General features: G+C 43.5%; 1 long non-coding RNA gene across 1 annotated transcript in view; it reads right to left on the reverse strand.

Moving 5' to 3' along the window:
* LOC128422193 (uncharacterized) overlaps nucleotides 1-14,757 on the reverse strand; it is a 56,837-nt gene extending 42,080 nt beyond the window's left edge. Inside the window, exon 1 of the long non-coding RNA XR_008332447.1 lies at nucleotides 14,433-14,757. This is a non-coding gene — a long non-coding RNA (uncharacterized LOC128422193). The remainder of the gene's footprint in view (nucleotides 1-14,432) is intronic.
* Between the last annotated feature and the right edge of the window lie 9,981 nt (nucleotides 14,758-24,738).

Here is a 24,738-nt window from a genome sequence, read left to right on the forward strand (position 1 = left end):
TTCATTTCTGTGAGACCTGACTCCGCAAATGCATTCCAAAGCCTGAGGACAGAAGAAAATGTTTCCTCTGGGTGGGGGCAGAACTTTTTTCTCTAAAGGCTTGCTTTGACCAACATTGCATTCATGTAATAAGAAAGTTTGGGTTGCATTTAGCCAAGCACTGCTCGGAATTGACACATTAAACCAGAGTTAATCCTATCCATTAATTTCAATGGACCCACGTTGAGTAGGACAAGCATGGAATATCATCCTCTGTCTGTAATGGCTGGCCTTTGACAGCCACATAATAGTTGCCAAAATCATGACCATGTGTAAGGTCATTTCCCTATAAGACTGGATGTTTACAGAAGGGTGACCATGTGTTCTGCTCTACAGAAGGCTGGCCTCTATGTGCAGCTTTCTAGTGTGACTCTGGTTTAAAGACAAAGAGCTATAAAAGCTGAGAGGTGCTGGAACTGAGTTCCTGTGAATCCCGGCTGGAAATAACGCCCTGCCCATAAGTTTGGAGCCCCTTGCTGAGATGGTATAATGTCTTTCCAAACCTGATGCCCTCCGGCTCTTCAATAATACAACACCTGCCACCTCTGACCATTGGACATGGCGACTGGAGCTTATGAGACTTTTGCTCCACCTGCAATGCACCAGGCTGGGGAAGGCTGGCATTGGCTTTTAAGGCAGTCACATTTAAGCTCATAAATTGGACCCTGGGCTTTGGATGTGTCCTTTCCCACCCCAAGAATTAGTCCCAATATGACAGGTGCTCTTTAGTTAAAGGGGGAGGGAGCTAGGGAACAACAGATTAGTGTCTGGCACACAGCAACGGGGAGAATTTATTAAGTGCTTTCCTGCCTTGCAGATTTTGGGTTCCCCTTGCCCCAGTTTGAAGGCAGATTGAGGGGTGGTGGCAAGAAACTGTAAGCCAATTGGGGAGTAGTGTTGCAGCCTGCTCTGTGCTTTAAACAACAACCTTGGGCTAGCTGTAGTAGATTGAAGAAGCAACTGCAAGCACATGGGACAAGCTAGTCCCAAATTAATCTCAAAGGCTGGAAAAATGTTTATCTGCTTTCTTCTCTCTATTGTGCAAGATACTGAAGTGACAGCTTCTTCCCACCCTAATGATTCATACTTGGATGGTTGCAGGTCTCCCGGCACAGAAATAGCCCATGCCTTTTTCAAGCATTTCCGTTTTCTTGATTAAATGTCAAACTGGTTAGAAAGCAAGGATCCCCCCCACCTCCCTGCCCCCACGTCAAGGCCAATCTAGCTACGAGAGCAGCAGATCTAAGTGTTTAAAACCCAGATCTTCCCCAAGCATGCAGAAAGTAGAGAGAGGCCCGGGGTCTGTTTTTAGGAGTAGAATAGAGGCATATCTGAAAGGCGCCTGAAACATCTTCCTCTGCGTATGTTGCCTCCCTACAAGATGATCCCCCAGTCTGGTGTGACCCTGTGGACATGGGGACACCTCTCTGCATCTGAGAACATGGCATTTCAGCACATCAGGAAGGAGCTGAAGGGGGAGATACCCCGTTAACATAATTTCAACCCAGGAAGATAGAACAGGGATGTATTCTCTCTTGACTCTTGGTAGGCAGACCCTCAAGCAGAATTCCAGTTCATATATGATGCCTGAGTTGCTTGGGTGCCATATAATGCAGACTTTTGGTCAGGAGTGGGGAACTGTGACCCCTCCAGTTGCTGTTGGACTTCCATCATCCCCGGCCAGCGTAACAATAGTAAGGGAGTTTTATTCCAGCAACATCAAGTTCCCCATCCCATGTCTTTTGTTTTTTAAGACAGGCATCTGTCTGTGTGCCTGCTCCTCTCTTGGTATGAACTCAGGACTTTCATCTAGAGAGATTATTTTTTTGAGGAAGTTGAGCATTGCTTTGTCTTGAGCAGAAATCAGCACCGTGCCGATTATCGTTCTGCTGATCATAGCTGGAATGTTATACTGACAGTGGGTTGGATCCAGAATCCAAATGAGTCACACTTTAGTTTCATCAACATTCATAGGACTTGTGACTAGCTTCATCTGTACCCAACCCTATTGCTTTTCAGGGATGTAAAGGCTGCATGATAGAGCTCTCTTGACCAACAACTCTGTTTATTTTTCCGTTTCCGTTTCATTGTTTAAAAGGAAAGACTGCATGATAGCTGTATGGCATATGCCTCGTGAGCAGGCGGCTTCAGTTTCACGTGCAGATGCCTCAGCAGGGGTTGCTTGGTCAGGAGTTAAACTATCACTTGGATAATATATATTGATCCATGTGAGATCAGAAGGATGAGGATGAGATGAGGACTTCAGCCCTTGGTGGTGTTATGACTGTGGGACCACTTCCGGTATGGAAATTTGCCAGGCTCTCTCTCATTCCATCTTTCAATGGATGGAAACCCTTTCTTAGTCTAGGTTTTCACCAGTAAGCTGATGTTTTATGATGTTCTTGCTCAAGTTTCAGTACTGCTGCCTCTTGACATTTTATTAGTGATGTTTAACTACCAATGTCTCTCTATTGCTGTTCTCTTTTAAGGATGTGTTGTTTTCAGGGCTGTGACAAACCTTTGAATGGTCTTCATTTCAACCATTTGAAGGAGATGAGAAGGAAAGTGATGTTCCTTCTTAAAAAGGCAAGCAGGGAGAGGGAGCTTCATTTTGATGAAAAGAGGTGGGAGGAGTCACGCAGACCATAGGGAAAGCCCCACCACACACTCACAGGTCTTTCTTGTGATCACAAAGATATGCAAGAAAGCACAGCTTTGAGAGCATTTGAGAGAGAGAAAAGTATGTGAAAATCAGCAAGGGGTCAGAATAGCACTAATTGTTTCCTCTTATTGTAAGCCACTTTCCTTATTATTTTAATAGAAAAGCACAATATAAATAAGGAAATAAATATTGCTGTGTCAAAACCACTAATTGTTTCCTTTTATTGTAAGCCGCATTCCTTATTATTTTAATAGAAAAGTGAAATATAAATAAGGAAATAAACTGAGGGGGATTGAGGAAAATCACACAGCCCATTTCCAGAAATTCAAAATTCAAAGACGAGCATATTGAGGGAAAGAAACAGTATATGGAACAAGGAAGAAGAAAAAAATATGTGGAGGATTTGTTCACTCCTAGTCTACAACATTCTAGCCTGAAAGACTATTTTTTTAAGGTCAGTTTGAAAGTTACCCTTTAGTAGGATGGTTAAGCAAGTTAAAATGAAAAGCTCTCACTTGTCTGATTCATTTTGCTGACTCTCCTGGGAACGCTGGATCCTTTGTACTTAAGCAACATTGCATTTGCTGTCTTGGAAACATAAATGATTGCTGCCTTAACTGTGATGGATTACAGAGCTTCATATCTCTGGATCAGCCTTCTTCATTTTAGAGGCCTTCAGACAATTTGGACTACAACTCCCATCAGCCCCACACCCAGGCTGAGGGTGATAGGAATTGTAGTTCAAAATGCCTGGAGGGCATCCGGGTATGGGGTATCAAAACATAACAATGGAAGGATTCAGAGAAACAGCTCTAGTAATGGTAACTGAGCCTGTGAAATTGCTGCAAGTGCAAGCTTTGAGTTTTTTCAGTTGTTGAGAAGATGGACAGTAGAGAGGAAAGGGAGGGCTTTTGCCTACATGTTCTGCTTGTGATCTTCTGATAAGGACCTGGTTGACCACTGCTGGGAGCAGGACCTTTGATCTGATTCAACAGACTTCCCTGTGTCCCTGTTCCTGAATACTGATGCATTAGCGTGAACATCAGAGATGGGGGAAATTGCACATATAGGCATGATTAGGGGTCCAGAAAACCCAGGTGCTTACATGAGGACCAGTTGCATAGGCTTCTACATTGCAGACATTTTACATTAAACGTGTGGACATTAGGATGAGAACATGGAACCCATGTCATGTCATGGTAGGGATTTACACTTTCCTTTTCAATGTGTGGACTTACATGCTGAAGGGAACTAATAAAAGCCTTGTTTCCCATCATTCAGATTGACAAGACAGCTGAGTTCTCTTTGAGACTCATAGCTTGAGAAATGTCACATTATTCCAATGTGTGAGCACAATTCAAATAAATCAGAACAAGCTTTTTAGTAGTAAAAAAACACAATGTGAGCATGCCTATGTGTGTGTCCCCTATATGAAGTGAAGGCATGCCTCAGAGTTTTCTGCAAGCATTCAGAGGCATTAGCATACATTAACTACTGCATGGAGAGGCTCCTTGTAATGTGATAGTATGCCCCATTCCCACTGACCCACAGTAAAAATCAGCAGGGGACCACAGATGATGGTAAGCAAGACCAGAACCAATGGAGGGTGCAGCCAAGCCAATGGTGTGCAAAAGTAGGTGAAGTATGCAGAATTGCAGAATTGGATAGTGTTGTTCTTGTTCTCTCTCTCTCTCTCTCTCTCTCTCTCTGTCACACACTTCTCTCCTCCCTCCTTCTCTCTGTGCCACTTCATTTATGTGAGCAACATGGAATTAGAATAAGGTCACATACACCCCATGAAATTTGACCAAGGTCACATATAGCCCACAGGTTCTTAATCCTAATTTTAAAGGAAACATACTTCCATCAATGCAGTAGCCAGCAATTACTTACTGGACCTCAGACAGTTAGCAAGCATAACTTGGAATTCAAGATGCAGGGTAACAGGTAGCAAGAGAGAGCAAGGTCAGCAGCACCAGCACCATGGATAGCTCCAAGGTAGCCAATAAGTTGTTCCACCTTGCTCCCCTGAGAAGTTTGAGCTATTAAAGGGGTAGTGCTGTGGCTTGTAGCCATAAGCAAAACTCTGCTCATGGATACTAAAATGTTGTTTATTAACCACAAGTTACACAATGGTCAACAAATCAAATCAGATTGCCTTAAAGTTAACCCTTAACTCATATCCCCCTTCTTCTTCTTCTTCTTCTTCTTCTTCTTCTTCTTCTTCTTCTTTTAAAAAAGAAAGCTTTATTAGCCTTCTGCATAGTAAGGTGACTTACTGACCACTATTCTTGCCATCACTTTGGTGCCAGGAGTACCAAAGGGCTTTGTAATGACAGTAGTTTGCTGCATTCTTAGAAATCATATTAGCAGACTTATATCTCTTTTTAAAAAAGAATAATAACCCCCTACCCCAAATGCCATAATTCAATTTTAGTTTTAGAAATTAAAAATTTGTTAGCATTATCCTGGGCACCTCTGGGCTACATCTGCATTGTTTGTAGTAATGCTCAAATGAAATGTTTGCCTAAATTCACAGTCGAACCTCCAAGCATGTTAGTCATGATGTAAATCAGGTCTCCTTAACTCTGCTTTCCTTTCTACCACAAAGAACATTTTCTTCAGAAGCCTGAAATAAATAGGACACCCACTAATGTGGCTATTTTGTACACTGTTATTATTTCATTTAGATGGCGGTATATGAATGCCTAGCAGTTGGCATGAAATAATGTAATGAGAAATTACAAGCAAAGTGGCAAATGTGAAGGACACCAAAGGCCAGCAGAAAGTAGAAAATAGAAAAAATATATAGATAAGTCTACTTAGTGATGGGAGAGATCATCTTGGACAGTCTTCCAATCTTTCCAACAACTCAACCCCCAGTGTCTCTCATAGTTTTACCAATTTATGCCTGGTTCTGGAATGACCCTAGCATTGAAAATGAAAGCTGCACGTTTCAGGCACATATCCAGCATAATACATTTTAACCTTCCAATTGCTTACTAGCACTTATTTGATCTCATGCATAAGATTACATTCACTTACTAGCATTGGCAGGAGAATGGTAGCAATGATAACATCAAGCCACAAATAGCTCCTATCAGTGCCTTTCTAACACATAAGGATGTGTATAGATTTCAAGCAGGCCAAAAGCTTGAAACTAGCAGAACACACGTGACATTAGAATCAGGATGGGGAAGCTGTGGCCCTCCAGATGTTGTTGAGCTCCAACTCCTATCATTTCCAACCATCGGCCACACTGGCTGGGGCTGATGGGAGGTGGAGTCCACAACATCTGGAGGGCCACAGCTTCCCCAGGGCTGTTTTAGAATGTAAAATTTCCCCACATCATCCTGGAAAGAGAGCATCCAGAAGGAAGATTGCTACCAAATGAAACACAAGATGGTATGCTCACTGCCAGCTGAACAGGAGAAAAAAGGGAGAGCCATATGCCCAAACTGGTACTGGTCTAGAACAGCCAAGTACACTCCTCCACAGAGTCCCTGGCATTTTATGGAATATGGCAGCCATGTCATATATCTATTAAGATGAAGAGGGCTCCTCTGGAAGTGAGCACTCATGTAACTCCCAATATGCCCAGGGACTGAATTAGCAAGAAACCTGATAGTTTGTTACTACTACTACTACTACTACTACTAATTTATTATTTATACCCCACCCATCTGGCTGGGCTTCCCCAGCCATTCTGAGTGGCTTCCAACAAAATATTTAAATACAGTAATGCATCAAACATTAAAAGCTTCCCTAAACAGGGCTGCCTTCAGATGTCTTCTAAAAGTCTGGTAGTTGTAGTTCTCTTTGACATCTGGTGGGAGGGTGTTCCACAAGGCGGGTGCCACTACCAAGAAGGCCCTTTGCCTGGTTCCCTGTAATTTGGCTTCTTGCAGTGAGGGAACCGCCAGAAGGCCCTCAGCCCTGGACCTCAGTGTCCAGGTAGAACAATGGGAGTGGAGACGCTCCTTCAGATATACTGGACTGAAGCCGTTTAGGGCTTTAAAGGTCAGCACCAACACTTTGAATTGTGCTCAGAAACGTACTTAGAAAACTTCAGAATGTTCATTTTAGCAGAAAAGGTCCTATTTCCTTTTAGGGGGTGTTTCTCATGCACACTCCCCCTTTTGTGGGTAGCAACCACAAAATGTCATTGTCACCAAACTGCCAGCCAGTATTCCCCCACCCCACAAATTTAATCTAGATTCACCATTTTTGGATAAAATCCTACTAGAACACAAAAACCCCAACTGCTGACAACAACCATTTTGCAACAGCCCAACAACCCATTTATAGCCCATCTAGAAATATAGTGGTACGGGTTACAGACGCTTCAGGTTACGGATGCTTCAGGTTACAGACTCCACTAACCCAGAAATAGTGCTTCAGGTTAAGAACTTCGCTTCAGGATGAGAACAGAAATTGTGCCACCGCTGTGGCAGTGCGGCAGCAGCGGGAGGCCCCATTAGCTAAAGTGGTACCTCAGGTTAAGAACAGTTTCAGGTTAAGGACGGACCTCCAGAATGAATTAAGTTCTTAACCCGAGGTACCACTGTGCCTTTTAAAAAGTAGCAGGGTGATTCCATCAGTTCCATCTTCTGTGCATACAGAGTTATGCAGAGAACAGGGGAAGGCGTAAATCATACATCAAGTGTCTGATTCCTCCCCCCCGGGTTCATCCCGCTATGGAAAATGAAAGCAAAACAGAAACAAAGAACAAAGAAAGGAGAGGAGAAAACTGTTTTGAAATTGGTTCCAAAAAGAGTGTGCCATGCTTGCCTTTAAAAATAAATAAAATCAAGGGAATGTTACTTTCAGGAAGTAAATTTGGAAATCAGCTTTTGCAAGAAGCCAAGTGATGCCAAGCTTGGATGTGGATAAGAATACCCAGTCACAAAAACCCAAAGAAAACAAGAAAAAGAAGTTTTCACCTAGCCCAGACTGTTTCTTGAATTATTACCTTTCAAATTAAAAGATAAGCAGAAGCAAATACAAGCATACCTGAAACCAGCATCTTGACTATGTCCTTTCCCTGTGTGTGCTATGAAAACCCCACAAAAAAGAAAGCAGAATTTCAACATTGTTCTCTTTGGTTAAATTATGTCTCAGTTACACCTATTCCCATCAAAGAAAAGAGTGAATTCCTCCAGGGAAAGAAGATTCCAGCTTAGAAGGCTGATGAGTCTCACCTCTGCAAGCGACAGAAAATCACACAGTAGTGTCTTATAAAAGACAGGGGGATTACACTTCACTAAACAAATTTAACAAACAATAGAAAAGCCAGGTGACTGCCACAGAGAAGGTGAAGGCACACAAACAATAGCCTGTGGACTCAGCTGCACAAATATGAGCTGCCTTGTAGTCAATTATGCAGCGTGTAAATCTTGACATGACACAAAAATGAGCATCTTGCCCATGAACCCAACCATGCAGGTCACAAAGGAAGACAGGAGAAATTACATCTTAAATTCCCCAGAATTAATTAGAAGCAAATTCCCCAAACACAACAGCCCTGGGATTTGAGCATCAGCATCTAGCTGCTACTGGAATGCATGGGGGGGGGGTTAGATGCATCAGGGCAATGTAGATGTCAGAGGCTCCAGCCTTAACCATCATTTTGAAGTGGATGGGAAATATGTCACTCCCCAGATATGTTGCTGGGATACAATTCCCTTCCATTTCCCATGCCAATCACCTCCCCTCCTCTGGCTGTGACCAAGTAGGGCAATACTAGGAGAAGACAGGGGAGAGAAAAGGGCTGTTGTTCAAGCCATCCCATGTCTGCATCCCATAAGAAGATGGAGAACAGGAGGAGGTAGCAGACATTCAAATGGAGCCTTTTCTTCATAACTTGAAAGCTTGCACACTAGTTTGGGAGATTTGGGTGGTCTAATAAAGGTAGCATTCAAATGAGTATTTTGGAAGTTCTCAAGTTGCCCTGATCCTAAGTCAGTACAGTCTATATGACAAGCATTGGCTCTCTGAGGTCTTAGGCAGAAATCCTTCCCATGATCCTTTTAACTAGGTTTGAACCGATTTGAACCTGAGCATATTTCAGGAGACCCCATGTGCCAAGTATGCAGAAGGACCACTAGCTATGGGGCCTCCCCATGTTGCCCGTTAGATGACAGGATATTACGCACTATGCTTTTACAAAACGTTGGGGGTGTTACTGATAACAAGGATTGTCCACTTTTATTAAGCTAACATTATTTACACTATCTATTTCATATTCTAGTTTCCTTTTATATTAGAATATTATTTGCTTATTCTAATCCCCCTTCAACACACTTTCTCTCTTCTGTGTCATTAATGCTTAGATAACAGTTTCTTAGGTACATGATGCCTGTCATTTGTTTCTGTTGACCCACATTACAATTTTGCCACAAGGAGCAGTACAAACTGCTCTGCAACTACGTTCACTAAAGTAGAACTCACACCTCCCAGAAGAGGAAATCTACAACGGAAAGGAATCTAGACATGTACATAACTGATGCTCTCTGCAACACTGAGAGATGGGAATTTGTTCTTAGAGGACTCAAGACCAAACTCTCCAATCTCTAGAGAACAACTTCAAATAGAATAGAATGGATTCTTTCAATGTGGTGTGTTTTCCAAATGTTTCTCCTTCCAGCTTTCTTATGCTAATTATTAGTTTGATTTGAAACACATGCGTTTTCTAATATCCACTCAGGCAAGATCTGAATGGTACTGAGGATACAGAAATACTGCATAACCTCATTTTTAAAAGTATTTTCTTTTAACTGTGAGAATTTGTAAAACTTAATTCCTTTATGCAAGGACAAACTATTTGTGGTCCAATTAACATAAACTGGTATCACAATGGACTTTGGTTTGGTTTGGTTTGGTTTGCATTTTCTGCACCTACAATATCAAAAGTTGGAAAAGAACACAAACATGTTGGATAAAAAGTACATTTGAGGATTATTATTATTTAAAATCTTCTTTCTACTTCTTATTCTTCATAGGTGAGAAATTCCAGTCTATAAAGCATTCATGGAGCCAGCTCATAAGTTACAGAGAAGAGGAAATGATTTAGTATTTACTTTTTTAAAATGTGGGGATTGTGTCTCTTCTCCAGCATCTATGAGAGGTAATGAATGAATTTTCCTGCAGCCTCTGGCTCAGAACAAAACCCTGCCCTGAGAAAAGACTGCATGCTATAGTGATTCCTGGAATGTGCTGGCTTAACCCTGCATATGAAATTCTCCCATATTAAAAATTTCCTGCATGACTGGGAAAAGAATATCAGCTTAGCCTTCTCCCTAGCATGCTTTTCTCAAAATAAGTAGCCATGGAGGAGGAGAATTAGGGAAGCAGAGGATGGCTGAGATTTTCCAAGGTGAGTGTATGCATGTGACAGCAAAGTGGGAAACTGCTTCTGTAAAATATTATATTTGAAGTCTCCTGAGGGACTTGCCTAGATATATGGGTAATAAATCTTGCACATAAAGAAGCAGACACTGAATCATGAGCGAGTTTGTTCTGATCAGCAAAGGGGCAGACTATTAACATCACTATATAAAATCCAAACAAACCTCAAACTGTCAGGCTGTCTTCACACATGGCTGTCCTGAATGCTTGTATGTAAACTCCAGCTTTGTTAAGATGTTTTAATGTGATGGAGTTTGCATTCTTTGATTAGTTTGGTATAAGTGAAGGGCAAATGAACAAAATTTAAAATGTCAAATACACAATGCTAAAAAATAATAAGCCCATCTAATTCTCTCTTATATTTCTCATACAAAACTAGCATTTCCAAAGTATGATTTCCCCCATGAAGCTAGCATATCCCTGTTAATGTTAATTTTTTTCATAATGCGAGGTGCTCTGCATTTACAATGTTTCCTATTTAGTTGAAGCTACCAGCTTGCACATCTTTCTGTTAAGCTGTAAGAGAACCAGTAGATGGAGCTGAAGAACATGGAGAATAACTTCTGCATTTAGAAGAATGACTGATCAAACCTGTTGGACCCTGGCAATGCTAATGTGTTTTGTTTTTTGTAAATTGCTACCAGCTGTGATTGCTGTCATAGAATCATAGATTGGAGAGCTGGAAAGGACCATGAGGGTCATCTAGACCAACCCCATGCAAGGCAAGAACCTTTTGCCCAATGTGGGGCTTGAGACCATGATCTACTGAGTGAGCTATCCTAAACTTCAACAGTGTACCAATGTAAGGTCATCTGGCACCACACACACACACACACAAGCTTGACTCTTAGTCTTTGAATTATTTCCATACAGACCTACATCCCATCATGTATTCCTCTTCATGCCAGGTTTTACATTAAAGCCCTGCTCCCAAATACTATTTGTTATATAATAGCCTCTGGCAAGATGCCGTTCAGAAAAGCTTAAATCAGCTGAAGGATAAATAGCAGAGCCCTGTGAGAAAAATGCGTTGAGAACTTCAGGAGGATGCTAGATATGGAAGATTTTCTTTCCTAGGCATCTGCCCCATCTCATATTAAAATAAAATTCCCACCCTGAATCTACTCATTCTTCATTCATTTCATTCTTCTTTTCTGTGTGGCAAAGGGAAATTCTATAATGGAAGAAACAGAGTTACCTGCAGAACCATGGACCAATAAACCAAAAAAACAACCAAACCCAGCTGTATTCCATTGGAATTTTCCCCCTGTTTGCTGATCACAACACTGCATTCATCCTGGTAATCTCTTTTGGCTGATATGCAGGCAGTCATTAAGAGCACTGTAACTTCCCTCCAGTCCCCTGAAAAGAGACCTGGAACATCCTAGGGGAAGCCCCATCTGCTCCCAGTTCTGCACCATGTCATGTCATAATCATTCCTGAGCATGCCTCATTTAGTTTGATATGTACCAGATTGAGAAAGATCCCTTGGTGATAGCAAACATCTTGGATTGCTGGAACATACAGGCAAGATGAGCAGAAGTGTGAAGTGGACGTTAATAGGGACAGCATACTGTGCTGCCAGACAGGTGTGCTCTGGGATCAGCAGAAGCAGGAGGAAGCAGACCAAAAAGATGGTCTGACCGATACAGGGAATACAGTGTTAATTTGGTCATTTGGCCCAGATGCTTGACAGGTCTGTGAAGAAACTCAAACTCCATTTGGGTGCCAGAAAGCTGCATGCTCATTCAGCAATGCTCGAGAGGTCTGCAGCATTAGAAGCAAGATTGCAAAGTAGCCAATGCAACTACTGTGGCTTCCATGATAAATGCTGACACAGTTATTCACAGCAGCAGCTTTCTCTCTCTTGCTAAGCAGGCACCATGCAAACTCAAAGCAAGTTCAGCTCCCGACCAGAGGACCTGACAACCAACACTGTTCAAGAATTGGTTGTAGGAATAAAAGCAGGCAGAGTCAGGGATATGATGCAGGGACAGAAGGCTAAGTGAGAGGAGCATTGTAAGAAAAGAGCTGAAGCAAAAAATAGATGTTGTCGCTTCGTGTGTCAGAAAGGTGATTGCGTCTTTGTGAGCAATCCAGGGGTGGGGGCAGCAACTGCCAAACAGGAGAATGTACACAATGGGAAATAATGTTTGAGCCTGTGTGTTGGGTGGAGAGTGGAGATTTCAGGGAGGCTCAGAGTCTGAGATGAGAACACTAGAAGAAGAAGAACAAGGAGTCCACATCTGATGTAGGAAGAATGACATGGAAGGAATATAAAAAGGAGGTAATGAGTCTAGAATATGGGGACAATTGTCTTGGCTGCAATACTTGGATTTTTAATGCTTTGAAGCCCCAGGAAGGAGGGAGAGGAGAAAGGTATCATAGTAAAAGGCTAACAGAGGACTTGTGGGATATCCAGCCTCATATTACCAACATACTTAAGACTAACTAATGCATGAAAGGGTTAAGACCATAGAGTAAGCTGTCCTGCCAGGCTTAGCTAGGTTACTCCCCCTCACCTTGGGAGGACAGGTTATCAAGCTCTTTGTTCTCCCATTCCACCATGTGGACCCTACCAGTAAGGAGGTTGGAGCTGGTTTCTCAGACTGCATGGCTTATGCAAGCCGTCTTTGTGTTTCTATATACTACTTTGGAACCTAAGTTTTTCTGCCTATGTTTTCTGACTGCTGTATGGAAAAGCACATGGATCTGACCTTTGAAGAGTCTGTAAGTAAACCATTTTTAACTTATCATGCATGTGGTCACTTTGTATGCCAAAGGAAGAGGGGAACTTTGCAAGCAACTTAGAAGGGAATCTTTTAATGTTTAACCACCTAAATTCCCATGCTTTACTTTGCTGCATATTTTGTGATTTTAAATCTCGGCTGGGGTTCTCTCACCAAAGAGTACTCACCCCAAACCTGGATCTTAGGCATGCAGGGAATTTACCTAATAATTTCTTTCCCAACCAACAGGGGTTATGGGCCCAGAATGCTTAAACTAAGATTGGAAATAATTTGGAGAATGTGAGGGGTGGAAGGAAGTCAAGTTTATTGTTTCCCTCGGTCTACCATGGGAACACCGGAATGCAAAGAGGTGAGCTAGTTGCTGCAAACTCAGACTGCATGGCATTCTACAAATCCATTCTTACAGACAAGGGCCTGAACTAGGGATGTAAGTGGCCACAAGACCATGGACTCAGCATTCTACCCCAGCCTCCAGCAACAGGGACAAATGAAATAGTGTCGTTGGTATCAGGACAGCAGGGCCATTTGCCTTTATTCATTACTGCAGCTATGTCATTTTAGGGTGTTAGCATGTACCAATTCAGAAACTGTGACACTGTTTCTGTGTGTTGTCCAGTGAACTGTCAGCATACGCTTCAGCAGAGAGCGAAGGAGCCAATCCTGTGTGGCTGTGATCAGGCAGGTGAGGACAATGCCCAGTCACTCAGATGGACTTGTATATACCTCTACCTGGAAGAGCATTTATTTCTGAGCACCAGTGGCAAAAGTGATTGCCACAGATGCTCCAGCTCCTCAAAGTTGTGTGGGGAAGAGCTTGAAAGTGGAGGTAGGAGGCAGGAGTCTCAGGTGGGAGAAGGGCCACACCAGTGCGCTTTGCTAGCAAGACCCTGCTAGGCATCTGCTTTCCCCCTTACTGCTGCAAAGCACCAGCACATCTCAGGCCGAGGCAGAATATCCAAGGTGCGTGATGTCTGTCATGAAGGTCATTATCCTAGGGGTGCCAGCATTTGTGTGTGGGGAGGAAGGGGCAGTGGGGATGGGGAAGAATACATGGCCCAGGCAGCTGCTACCACCAAGCACAGTGTCCTGCTATTTGAGGCACAAGCAAGGGCTGGGGGAATCGGCCTGGTGGGGGTGTGAGCTCTGGAGCGCTGCATTTTCTCCCCCTCAGGCTCCACGCAGCTGGCCCGGCCGTTTCCAGCTCAGCTCACTCTCTGGCATCACTTACTAATCTGTGACAAGTTCAGTATGTGCCCAGTGCTATGGAGTGAAGGAACTGACATTGACTCACCCAGGGCAGCGCGTTCACCCTAATGACTGTTCTACTTGCCGACAGTAGATGGCTCTCCAGACAACTTGATGAAAACAGGCTCGGCACATTTACATTATCTTTAACTGCAACCTCCCCGATGTTGCACTTTCCTTCCCCTGCACACACACACACACACACACACAATCCCTCCCACTTGGATCTGTAATCCACCCCCACTCCATTTCCCATTCCCGCCTCCCCCCTTTTCATTGTCATTTAACCTCTTTTCCCCTCTGTCCCTGACGCCTCTTTTACTACTTACCATTTTCCCCTGGATTATTTCTCCCATCTCAACGCTCGCGCATTTCCATCCCGTCTTCTTCCATCTTCGTGCTCTCTCTTGTACTCTGGACATGCATTTGAAGATAGTCTTCTGGTGAGATATGACAAGGAAGCATTCTTAGTTGGCAGAATCAGCCTGTTCACATCCCTGAAAGTAAGAAAATCTTCAAATCTCCCTGCCTTTTTCTTCCATTCCTTTTACTCACATTCTTCCCCTCCTCTAATGCTCCCTGATGCATCTATGCCTTGACCATCTTTAAATTATATTCCAGTCCCTTCTGCCTCCTCCTGAAAGTCTTTCGGCGACCACCATATCCGATTCTCTCCCTCTCTCTCTTACACACACCCACACCCACACCCACCCTGTGAAACTGCACTTCTCTTTGCAAAGCAATTGCATTTTCAGCTCATTGAGGCAGAGGTTTATGGGGAGGGGGGACTCCTGGGTCCACAGAACCATCTAAGGAATGTTTAGCAGAACAAAGCAAGATGTCAGAAAATCGTGGCAAGCTTTTGAATCCTCCCAAATTCTTTATCAGGCATTATGTGACACAAAGTGGGGGCATCTGTTTTTCCATGGTTTGCTGACTGGGAAGCACAGGTGTGTTGGAATTTAGTGGCCCAAATATTAACTGAGAGTCTCTGTAGTTTCATTATTTTTGAAGAGAATGTAGAATCCGGACTGCTTTCTGGTTTTACCTCAAGCTTTCCACTTCTTTGAAGTGCAGCAAAGTTATTAGCAGGTAAAGGAGTACTCCTGTGCAAATTCTACACAGTTTTTGAGGGGGGGAAATTATATAGACATGAGGCCATAACAATTCTAACAATGTACTGGGCAAATGTTAATACTAAGCAATGAAATTACCATAGCTCACAGGTAGGTCTGAGGTTCAGTCCTTCGCAGTTAAAGGAATTCAGGAAGTAGCAGAAGGTGGAAAATACCCTCTACCTGAGATCTTGGAGAGCTGCTGGCAGTCAGATTACTGGGCTAAATGGATGAATAGTCTAGCCTAGAATGATATATAATCCTGTGTAAATGCTACAATTAATTCTAAAACAGGCAAACCTCAAAGAGGAACTGCTGAAGTGAAATGACTGAACTTAAACCCAGTTTACAAAATGGCAGGGCACATTTGCATGCTGCTTGTCATCAATGAGGCTACTAGAGCACAAAATGCACAACCATATTCCTGTGCTTATCCACAGACAGAATATTCTGGCTTGGAAAACAATATTTAAGTCAGTGTCAAGCCTTTCTGTCAGGTTAACAAGTGCTTTATCAGACTTCTCCACTCCTTTCTTAAAGTCAGCTACCACAGACACTGACCTGCAAACTTCGGTCTGTGCTCCATTTTTACCTTCAATAAAACCTGTGGTTAGAAGAACTTAATGCCACGTGGGATAAAGGTCTTGTCGCAGTAGCAGAAGATTTGGGGTTTGTAGAGAATTGTGAGTGTCGCAGCATCAGCTTTTGACCCCAGGCCCTGCTTGGGTTTCTCATAAGCATCTGGCTCGTCTTATGTTCCTATGACCTAAAGGCAACACTAGATAAACAGGACTGGTGTGCTTTAATTCACATCCTTTGGAAAGTGAATTCCTCACCAAAGCAGTAACATTCTTAGAAACCATAGGTACTAAGGAAAGAAACCAAAGCTCATTTCATGCATTATATGTGTGAAAGGGACAGATGACTGCCCCACTGTCCATGCTCCCAAAGTTTATCAGCTTCCTTGCCTCACCCCTCAGGGTCCATGGATTGCGTGTTGATGTATGTTGGGGGAAGACTCTCGGTCTAGGATGTAGATGTAAGAGGGCAGGCCCAATGATGCAGCCCTACTCTCCAGTAATTGTGTGAAGTGGTCTGAAGTTGACCATGGATAGAACTAAAGAAAGCAGATTTATTCTGTATTCAGCTTATCTTTATGAAGCTCTAGATGAAAGTACACTGAGGTGTTGAGATGATCTAAAATATTTGTGCAGTTTCCACTGCTTGCAGTACGTCAGTGCAGTATTAGCATCATTATTCCCATTTTACAGATAAATGAGATACAGCAATAAAATGGCTTAGCCAAGGTCACACGGAAAAATTGTGGCATATTAATTGTTTTTCATAAGTAACATGAAAGCACCCTAACTCAAAATGTTGAAGGGGCCATATCTGCTCAAACTTTTCTGCTTCCTCCCATTTCCTCTTTCTTCCCAAACAGCTTGAAATAAACTGCACAGGTATGCAAATTACATAGTCACCTTGCTCACACCCCAAGGGACTATGCTTCTTAAGCATGAAATCCCTTATCTAAAGGAGGCTTATCACAGCACTACCTTCTACTTGGCTGAATAATGAATGCCAAAGTTGTGAAAGGAAGGAAGGAAGGAAGGAAGGAAGGAAGGAAGGAAGGAAGGAAGGAAAAGGGCACTCACACTATGAGGAGAGCTTCCCCTTCCATCCTACTTGTGATGTCAAAAAGATGCTCAAGCACAGCCATCCCCAACCTGGTGCCCTCCAAATGTTTTGGACTACACAACTGCCATAATTCCAGTCAGCCTTCACAGTAGGACTCAAGAAACCTGCAGTAGCAGAGCCACCCACCCCAGCCTAAGAAGCCTTGTCTGGGAGCAAGAGGCACAATCAGACTAGGACCCCGGTGACATGGTTATACAAAGACACAGCATAACACGAAGTTGCTGCAACAGTGTTGTGAGTATGGAGTGCTTGGCTTCATACAGTTTCATTGCCAGAGTTTCAACTGAGATTGAAACCCAGGTGTTATTCTTCTTTAGGCTAAATATATACTGGGGGGGGGCATAATTGACCTTCACTCTGCTATCAAAAGTTCAAAATGAGCCTCATAAGTGTGTGAAAAAGGCTGTGCATGTTCATGTGTGCGACTTGATGAGAAAGTGCTCTAAGCAAACAAGGAACATCTCTCCTGCACAGACACTCAAATATTTAGCTTCTGGTGACCCTGGGGACAGATCGGAACCCTTCAGAATTGTAACTCTAATATCTCACACTAATCACATTTTAAGAAAACATCCTCAAAATTTTAAAGCGGGAACAAGTAGGGGTGGGAATAAAGGTAAACCTTCCCAAAACAATATTCAAACCAAAATGCAGCCATCCTTTGGAATTGGTATTTCTCTGAATTTTGCAGTGCAGTTTCGCAGCCTAGCAGTGCATACAAAAATGCATGTATTGGAGACTCTATACTGTCTCCAGAATGGACTATTTAAAGTTTGGATAAAGGTGAGTGCCTAAAGTTCCAGAATACAGACCAAACTGTATATTTTCATCATCAAATGTTTAAAAATAGTTATCATGACTTTATATCAAAAAGTTATCTCATTCACTGTTTGGATGAAGAATGCCAGTCTTCATTTAGTACCAAAAATGCAATGTTTGAAGTCACTGATATAATGTAGATGTTTAATGACTTACAGCAATACTCAGTGGTCATTTAGGGTAAAGGACAGAAAATGGATGCTATATTCATCTCCTAAGAATGCACTCAACCCATTTCAAACTCTGACATGACCTGCTCCCAAATTAGATAGAGGACTTTTAACTTTTTGATCTTGCTGCTGTTGCTACTGCTGCTGCTGGCATTACAAGACAGAGGAAAATTAGTGATGACAATAGTGACTTGCTCCCATTTTTTGTAGTATGATCTCCAATTCCCCTAGGAATAAACCAAGGTTTTAAATAAGTGTTTTTAAATCCTCCTGGCAATGTATTTTGATTGACACTAAAGCTGTCCTACTCTCTTCTGTATGGACATTATATCAGTCTGAGGTGTAGGATTTAGCATTCATTTTGTATCTGAACAGGCAGCTCATGGAAAAGTCAGTCGGTAACAATGCCCCAGAGAGAATGGTGGAAAGATCGCCAATGAGAAAACCTGGGTACTCTCTACAAGTAAACCTATCAGATAAACTCCTGAGGAAAAGGCATGAAGGGACACACAAATTATTCAGTGACTTTTATAGTGTGAGTATCTGCAAAGACAGCAAGGGCCTGCTGCAGAGCTTTGAACTATTTGGATAAGAATTAGAACTGTATATACCTAGCCGATCTTAAAAATCATTTTTAAAAATGCTACTATCCACAAATAACTGGAGAATAGCATAGGTTTGGTTCCTTAAGAAAGTTTCTTTTATTGCAAAGTTTCAGAGTTCCACATAATATAGGGATATATTTTCTTTCAAACTATTGTACACCACTCCAATCTTCAAGCAGTGTGAGATTCTCAGGGTTCCTTGGAATGAGTGACAGCAGAGACTGTGGTGTCTTTATGATATGTGGTTTATTTACACCCCAGAAGGTCTTGTCCAGTCACAGCCTTGGATTCAAGCAGAAAACGAGCATGGCTCTTGCTCTGCTTTCTGCCAGCAGCCTGCTTCCAGCTCTCTCTCACACAAGAGGCTTTTGTCTTTCTCACTACCAGCAAAGTGAGGAAGAAAGGTCCATCCATTTGCCCTCTGACACGGAGAAACTTCGCTTGTTGTACTAAGTACCGTACTTACGTGGTAATGAGGACCCTTGCCTGGCTAATTCAAGAATGGAATCCTACCTTAGATTTTAACTCTTGCTAGATCCAGGACTCCAGGAAATACAATGGGTTTGTTTAGGCAACCTGATACTCAACACAAAACACACTGGAGCATCGGTATTTCAAAGGGATTAATTCTGGGGACATTGCCTTAACTGCCTGACCCACAGAAACCTACACCAAATTGCACCAGCAATGTGATTGTTTTTGGCCATCCTTTTCCCTCGCACAATGGAAATCAAGTGTGAGAGAGCGAAGGTGTACTGGCAGGCCCCACCCCCTCCACTGCATCAACTTCCCCCCTTTTACTGCCCTCCACGAAGGACACACTGCATCAGCAAGGAGCTTCCTGTCTTCACATGATTTAGAACCCTGATTATGCTCTATTGCCGGAGGCTTCCTGCTGCAGACAATTGCCCTTCAGTTCATGGAGGGATGTAAACAAGGGAATAGTGAAGTGTTAAGAGACTGGGAGTGTGTCAGTGTTTGTCAGTGTGACCATGATCTCCGTCACATGGTTTTAATTATATGAGGGCAGGGGAGAAAGCTGGGGTTTCCCCAAACCAGGAAGGGTTAAATATAATCTCCTATCCTTTCCCCAACACAAACACATTTATAAAACTAAAGGACCCTACCAAAGGTCCATCTATTCAAGCATCCTGTTCTCACAGAATCCAAGCAGATGCCCACGAGAAACCCATGAACTATATAATTACTACAGTGGTAATTCCGGTTACGAATGGGATCCGTTCCAGAGGCCCAGCCATATCCCAAAAATTTTGTAACCGGAGGACCGCTTCTGCACACACACGAAGCACCACAGAGCACTTATGTGAATGCGCGAGCGGCAAACCCACTTCCTGGTTTGCTGCGTTTGCAACCCGAAAGTTATGTTACCTGAAGGTAATGTAACCCAATGGTCCACTGTACATTTGATACATCTTTTTTTAAAAAAAAATAATAATTAAAATCTAGCAATCCCAAGGAAACATTCATTATTATCAGTTGGCCAACTCACAGACCCTAGTAAAAAAGATAATGTGATTATGTAAAGCAGGGGTCCTCAAATTACATCCCACGGGCCAGATCCGGCCCACCAGGGTCCTGAACCCAGCCCGCCTGGCAATTGCCAACGCCAATGCCCAGCATCTTTGGGAGCAAGAGGCAGGGAGGCAGGTTCCCCCCAGGCCCAGGAAAAACCCCCGCTGCTGCCACCACCGCCTCACAGGCTGGGCCGGCAACCCCTCCGCCCGCCTGCCTGCTCTCTCTTGCTGCCACACACTCGCTCTCCCCTCACAGGCCTCAGCCGGCAAAGAAACCGCCTTCTTAGGCTTACAATGGGGAAGACACAGCACTAAAGGAAAAAGGAGTGGGAAGGAGGAGGTGGAAAAGCAAACCTCTTTCTTCATGACTGAGTTCTTGTAATGAGCAGGTGGAATGAGCCAAAAGCTGCTTGCATCACTTGCTACGACTAGCAGCGACAAATATGGAACCGGATATTGACCATCTCATTAGCCAAAAGCAGGCCCATACTTCCCACTGAAATACTTATAAGTTTATGCTGATTAAAACCGTTCTTCATTTTAAATATTGTATTGTTTTTCCTGTTTTTGTGCACCATGAATAAAATATATGCAGTGTGCATAGGAATTTGTTCATATTTTTTTCAAACTATAGTCCAGTACCCAACAGTGTCTGAGGGACAGTGAACTGGCCCTCTGTTTAAAAAGTTTGAGGACTCCTGATGTAAAAGCTAAATCCAGAATGCAATGTTGTGGCACACAGAAAGACTAGCAAATCATGAAAGTTCTGGTGAAGCCATTAGGTAAAGGGACCCCAGACCATTAGGTCCAGTCGTGACCGACTCTGGGGTTGTGGCGCTCATCTCGCTTTATTGGCCGAGGGAGCTGGCGTACAGCTCCCGGGTCATGTGGCCAGCATGACTAAGCCGCTTCTGGTGAACCAGAGCTGCGCCATTTACCTTCCCGCCAGAGCGGTACCTATTTATCTACTTGCACTTTGACGTGCTTTCGATCTGCTAGGTTGGCAGGAGCAGGGACTGAGCAACGGGAGCTCACCCCATCGCAGGGATTCAAACCGCCGACCTTCTGATCGGCAAGTCCTAGGTTCTGTGGTTTAACCCACAGCGCCACCCACATCCCTGGTGAAGCCATTAATGGTGCCCTATTAATGGCAACCTAGTGACAGCATCCAAAATACAATTCAGTGATTAAGTGCAATAAGCAGTTGCCACCTTAAAAAAAATACACTTTTTTCTTTTTAGTAACCTCATTTTTAAAGAAAAGTAGTAAGTCTAACTCATCTTTCCCCCCCTTGCAGACTAGTTTCAAGGAGTTCCATAAATCCATATCCAGACAGCCCCTTTTTCAGAAAAGCAATTCTGACTAGACCAGGAAATAACTTTTACATTCTCTTTTGCAGGGAGGGAGGTTTGTGCACTTAGGATCTTTTTAATAAAATGGCAGCATAACAGTCTGAAGTACCAGATGATGGGGGCATGTGATGAGGAGGCGGTGGCAGGGATAAGGGCTGGGCTATAGGGGAGAAGCAGTTACCGCCCCTCCTTCCGCCGAGAATAAAATGCTGCATTTCCAAGCGTGACGTAGGGTGAATGCTGAAAGAGTCCAGCAGAGGCAAAAGGGTGGAATAAAGCCTCAGAAACCTTCAGCATACTATTAGAGAGAAAAGAAATGGTTTGGTTTCCGTGGTAACCGAGCCTATGGTGCCTCCGTTTGAGAAATCTACAAGAGAAAGCAAGGCCTCTCCCTGCTAGGAAAAGCCAATGAATTGGAAAATAATTATACAGCCTTCTGCCCTTCCTCTCCTCAGTTGGGTGCATTCATAAATACACTCCAGAGTTTGCTTTTCTAAAGGGCTTGGATTTTCTAAAGGCCCCCAAGGGGGAGTGCTCCCAAAATAAAGCAGGATTGGAGGTTCCGAACTGCCACCAACCCCACCCGGATCCCTGGTAGCTTTCGCAGAAATGCAACAGCGGGGAGGTGTCAGTCCGCTGGAAGGTGTTTCTGGAGGAAAGGAGGAACAATGAGACTTCCTGCCAGCCAGCCTCCAAGGCTAAGTAATCCGCTGGAAAAAGCAGGAGCCTCCCAGCTGATCATCAGGTTCATGAGTCCTACTTACAACTCTTTCAAGCAGGTGGCAGGCAGGCGTGGGGTTGAGGTAAAAGAATATAAAAAACTATTAGGGAAAAACTATTACAAACACCTGATGCGTTATGTGGCCCCAGTGATTTCCCTTCCAGCAGTTCCCCCTGCTTCAGATTTTCAAGGAATCATTACTTATAGCCAAACACATCAGAGTATATATATATATATATATTCTAGCTCTCTGGCTTTCACAGGCAGTTATTCTATACAGACTCAGCCACTATCTCAAGGTCTTCTCTAAGACATCATGTGGTGGCAAGGCCATTGCCTGTGCCTGCAGGCCACCCTGGTTCCCTGACAAGCATACAATAGACATGAACTTGAAAAAATATCTCCACCATATTCAAACTTGACATTTGAAGTGTATACTTTAAGCATCTTTGGTGTATACTGTACGTCTTATAATACCATGTGTAAAGAGGATTTTAGTGTCCTCTTCCCAAAGCCTCATCTTGGACTTATTGGGAACATGCACCTTTATGCACCTGTTATTTGTGTGGCTGACAGTGCGCTCAAACATGAGTCTACTCAGAGGTAAGCCCCGCTGAGTGCAATGGTATTTACTCCCAGATAAGTGTACATAAGACTGCAACCTAAGATTCAATCTGTATCTTACTTATCTTCAGCTGCAGACTTGGCTGAAACATATTACAGTTTGACTTGATCATATTAGCCACTCCATAAAGCAGAATGTAATGGTACCAAGCCAATGAGTCTGACAAAACACTTCCTTTCAGTATCTTAAGGAAGACAGATGCAGTCAGAAGAAAAATCAGAGATGGGCTGGGAAGCTTACAATGCACAGAAAGATCCAGATTATTTAATAACCCTGCAGTTGCAAAAGTGGCTGCCCTCTTATCTCTCAGCCCTCTCCTAATCCCACCCCTCTATTATATTACTACCACCTCTCTCCATGTTGGGTGATGAACTTCTGCAGCAAGGAGCTTGCTCAATGCCTGGAGCTGTTCCATGTAATTTAGGACCCTGACACAGAGGTAGTGATGGAACAAATAGAGAGTATATCCACAGTCTCTCATCTCATGCAATCCCTATAGGTGATTCTTAATTTAACAATCCACCCTCCCTCATGCTGTTGTTAGTGTTACAAAAGTTGGGTGCCTCCCACTCTTTGGAAGATTCCTGGGGGTTGCAGGCACTTCCTTTGGAGAAGTGAGACACGGCAGTCGAAATAAATTAAAAAATTAAAAAAATTGTCCAGTAGCACCTTAGAGACCAACGAAGTTTGTTCTGGATATAAGCTTTTGTGTGCATGCACACTTTTTCAGATACCATGTGTGCACAACTCAAGGCAAGTGGGGAGGGCAGTTCACTTGCATTGCCAATGGCCATCAATGACGCTGTATTGTTTCTTAATAGCCCTAGCTTGGCCAGGTTATTTTGCATAGGCTAGTTCAGGAATTCCTCTGCAGCTTGTGTTTCTCCCTTCACACCCCAAACAATCAAAACCCTACCATTTCTTAATTTCTAGGGCTTAGGGGGATTCCCCTCCCCATCTATAACATTAGCATGAGAAAAGAAAGCTCCCATTGCTACCAGTGGGAGTGTTTTCCCTGAGGCTAATAACAGGAAAGCATAACAACACCTGGGTGTTGTGTGTCTGTTTTCATTGTCACTGTGGCTGAGAACAGAACATAAGAATGTAAGAGGAGCCTTGCTGGATCAGGCCAAAGGCCCATGCAGGTCAGCATCCTGTTCTCACAGTGGCCAATCAAATTCTCAGGAGAAGCCCACAACCAGAGCCTGAGTGCAGCAGCACTCTCCCGACCTGCAATTCCCAGCAGCTGGTATTCAGAGACGTACTGCCTCCCCCCTGTTGGTTTCTATTTCCCTCACTGAGCAGCAACTGCAGTCACAAGACATTGTTTTGCATTCCACAGTCAGAGTTACTGTTGGATTCCCACGGGAATGGGAGACTGGATGTGACGTACACTGGTTTCCTGTTTTTCACTGTTCTCCCGGTGTTCTTTGTTTCTGAGAGGAGGTTGCTTCTCTGCTCTCGCAGAGTCAAGATGCTCGTTTGTATTCTCTCAGCATAGAGTGTAAATAAAATTAAGAATGTAGCACATACTGCTTATCCTTCCACTGTGTGTGACGACGCTCTGCTTGGGCTCAAGATAAGGCGAGCCTGTATCAGCTTCAGCTTCAGATGGGCCGAAGCTGGTCAAAATATCACACCCCCATGGGTGTAGAACTGAGCCACTGAAGAGTTAAACTGTCCCTTGTGTCACTTTTGTGGCATGCTGCGTATGCCATCCAAGGGCCACAGAGAAGGTGTTAGGCAATCAGTACATATCAGTCAGTCTGTATCAAGGGAAATGTAATGTATGTACATTCTAGTGAGTGTAGTCCCCACCCATCCTGTTGGGATGCATCCTGGGTGACGGGGCAATTGGCAGGCCCCCAGCTGGCTCCAGCCCACCAGCCAGCAGCTGGGCAAACTCCGGCTCTCGGAACAGCATCAAAACTGCAGCTCATGCCTCAGAAACCTTTAGAGACTGAGCATGCAAGCCAGCAGAGATAAGAACTCTTT

Source organism: Podarcis raffonei, chromosome 10 (assembly GCF_027172205.1).
Source record: "Podarcis raffonei isolate rPodRaf1 chromosome 10, rPodRaf1.pri, whole genome shotgun sequence".
In the NCBI taxonomy this organism is placed as follows: Eukaryota; Metazoa; Chordata; class Lepidosauria; order Squamata; family Lacertidae; genus Podarcis; species Podarcis raffonei.